Source organism: Schistocerca gregaria, unplaced genomic scaffold, assembly GCF_023897955.1.
Source record: "Schistocerca gregaria isolate iqSchGreg1 unplaced genomic scaffold, iqSchGreg1.2 ptg000265l, whole genome shotgun sequence".
Taxonomy (NCBI): Eukaryota; Metazoa; Arthropoda; class Insecta; order Orthoptera; family Acrididae; genus Schistocerca; species Schistocerca gregaria.
In genome coordinates, this window is record NW_026061767.1 from 2,411,237 (window position 1) to 2,414,646 (window position 3,410).

A 3,410-nucleotide genomic window follows, 5' to 3' on the forward strand; every position below is an offset into this window, starting at 1 on the left:
ATTGTTCTAATCTTGGGTGCTCTTGGATGACAACTGACAACACAACCTCCTCATTTCATATTTCACCTGAGATTCTGATTTTCTTGTCAAAAGTTAACGAAAGCAAGAAAAGAGCGAGACTGAAAATGGGGAAGAACGTTGTTTTAACTGATTCGCCGTACAAAAAAAGAGTTAAAAGTCATTAATGGGAGAAACAGAAAAAAGAACTTTGACAAAGAAGAAAGAGCAAACAGAAAACTTTTTGCGAAAGAGAATAAAGTTAAGAACTCAAAAAAGAGAGAAAGAATCTGAAGGTAAATGGAAAAAAGGAGAGAGAATACAATACTAACGAGAGTGATTACGAGGAAAGTTCTGACTGTCAATGTGTATATTGTGGTGGGTTATATTCAAAATCAGTTGGAGGTTGGGTAGCTTGTTCCACGTGCAAAAAATGGACACACGATTCTTGTGCAGGAATAGATAGCGAAGATGATGAGTGTCTCCCCGTGGGTGAATTTTGTAAACAGCCTCAAGAAAAGGATACGATACATGAAAACTGTAGTTTGACATTAATACTCACTTTGAACTAAAAAAAATTCCGAGCAAGCCAATATTTTCTGCATTTCCGATAATTTTATACGTTTTTGTAATCACTTGTATTTACCACCCCATTCTACCGCGTGCAAATGATATAAATTTCTGTTTTTGAGTCAGAAAATATTGTTGTTTTATTTTATGGCAATGTTCTTGTATTTTTCTGATTAATACATCATAATGTGTTCATATAAAAATTTGTAGCTCTCTTATTTATCAATTTTGTACATTTAATCAAAGTTTTCAACTGTGTACCCCATTATACCTTGGATACCCCAACGTGTCGGATAAGAAAGATAAAAATACAATCACTACTCGTTTCTTCAACGACAATTTAAGCTGTGTTCAGTGGTTCCTCCCAGAGTTCATCACGATATATTCCGAAAAAAAATCATAGTTAACGAACATTATAAATTGTTCTAGAAACGAAGGCAATCACAGTTAACATTTAATAAGGCCACTGGTATCCTTCGAAATGCAACTAATCAACGTCATGCAGAACGTCATGGGTCACAGTGGATGGGTGGAATCGAAATATGACATTTACCCACGATCGCTTCTTTTTGTCAATTTGTGCCATTAATTTCTCTGCTCCCTAATCTGATTTCGTATCTCCCCTTCAGCTATTCGATCAAAGCTTTTTTAGCATTCTTCTACACCACCACATTTCGGAAGTTTCTAGTCGTCTCCTGTTTGGGGAACCAGGCATGTTAACTACTGATTCGCAATATATTTATTCCGAAAGGCAAAAGGAACCCCGAAAACAATGAAAATAATTTTGTTTATTGGTGATTGTACCAGTTTTATTTACACTTAGTGCGAATATGAAAGTATTTTAGTCCAAATCCTTATTTGAAGGTCCTAAATGTCGGTTTAAATGGCTGCTTGCTATGTAAGACATGCCCACTTGTTTCTCTGTGCCATCTCTTCTTTGAGACGATAAGCCTAGGGACATTTTACCCGTAGCTTTGAGCTTTCACCTATGAATACATTTTTTCTTGTCTCGTAGTCAGTTTACTATTAGCACATTAATATTGTTATTCCCTGTTGCATTTTGCCTACTCCTGCCTTGCCGCGTCTCAGGAGGCGTCTTGTCGGGTCTAGAGAGGGAATTCTCTAACCTAAAAAATACCCCATGTGCACTCCACACGTACTCCGCTACCCTCGTAGCCGCTTCCGGCGTGTAGTGCATGCCTGACCTATTCAGGGGGACCCTACATTTCTGCACCCTATTGTGGAGGTCGAGAAATTTGCACCCCAGCTCTCCGAAGAATCTTCTGAGCCTCTGGTTTAAGCCTTCCACTCGGCTCCAAACCAGAGGACCGCGATCGGTTCTGGGAACGATACTACAAATAGTTAGCTCTGATTCCACCCCGCGAGCGAGGCTTTCTGCCTTCATAAAATCCGCCAACCGCCTGTACGAAGTGAGGATGACCTCTGAACCCAGACGGCAGGAGTCATTGGTGCCGACATCAGCAACAATTTGCAGTCGGGTGCACCCAGTGCTCTCTATCGCCGCCAGTAGGGCCCCCTCCACATCTCGAATGAGACCCCCCGGCAAGCAGACAGAGTGAACACTGGCCTTCTTCCCCGACCTTTCCGCTATTTCCCTAAGGGGCTCCATCACCAGCCTAACGTTGGAGCTCCCAATAACTAATAAACTCCCCCCCCCGTGTGCCTGCTCGGACCTTGCTGAAGGAGCAGCCACATGTCCATTCACAGGCAGAGCGGGCGATGCCACACGGCCAGCCTCCACATTGACCCAACTGTGCCCGGTACCCGCGAAGATGTCTTGACAGCAGGGACAGTGGGTGAAGCATCTAACACCTGAGGTGCACCATGCGACGCACCAGACTCCCCACTGCCGCTACACTCCGAGGCAGCAGCCTGAAGATGGCTGACCGCGGCCATCAACACGCTCAGCTGTTCGCGAAGAGTGGCCAGCGTCCGTACACAGCAGTCACACATCCTATCCATCCTAAGGAATCAATTTACCGAAGAGACTTAATCAACTTTTAAGTATCCAGAATGAGATTTTCACTCTGCAGCGGAGTGTGCGCTGATATGAAACTTCCTGGCAGATTAAAACTGTATGCCCGACCGAGACTCGAACTCGGGACCTTTGCCTTTCGCGGGCAAGTGCTCTACCAACTGAGCTACCGAAGCACGACTCACGTCCGGTACTCACAGCTTTACTTCTGCCAGTATCCGTCTCCTACCTTCCAAACTTTACAGAAGCTCTTCTGCGAAACGTGCAGAACTAGCACTCCTGAAAGAAAGGATACTGCGGAGACATGGCTTAGCCACAGCCTGGGGGATGTTTCCAGAATGAGATTTTCACTCTGCAGCGGAGTGTGCGCTGATATGAAACTTCCTGGCAGATTAAAACTGTGTGCCCGACCGAGACTCGAACTCGGGACCTTTGCCTTTCGCGGGCAAGTGGTCGGGCACACAGTTTTAATCTGCCAGGAAGTTTCATATCAGCGCACACTCCGCTGCAGAGTGAAAATCTCATTCTGGAAACATCCCCCAGGCTGTGGCTAAGCCATGTCTCCGCAGTATCCTTTCTTTCAGGAGTGCTAGTTCTGCACGTTTCGCAGAAGAGCTTCTGTAAAGTTTGGAAGGTAGGAGACGGATACTGGCAGAAGTAAAGCTGTGAGTACCGGACGTGAGTCGTGCTTCGGTAGCTCAGTTGGTAGAGCACTTGCCCGCGAAAGGCAAAGGTCCCGAGTTCGAGTCTCGGTCGGGCACACAGTTTTAATCTGCCAGGAAGTTTCATATCAGTGCACACTCCGCTGCAGAGTGAAAATCTCATTCTCGAAACATCCCCCAGGCTG

General features: G+C 45.2%; 1 non-coding gene across 1 annotated transcript; it reads right to left on the bottom strand.

Moving 5' to 3' along the window:
* Window positions 1–2,665: 2,665 nt before the first annotated feature.
* On the bottom strand, window positions 2,666–2,740 carry Trnas-cga (transfer RNA serine (anticodon CGA)). Its single transcript has one exon. It is a non-coding gene; the product is annotated as a tRNA-Ser (tRNA).
* Between the last annotated feature and the right edge of the window lie 670 nt (window positions 2,741–3,410).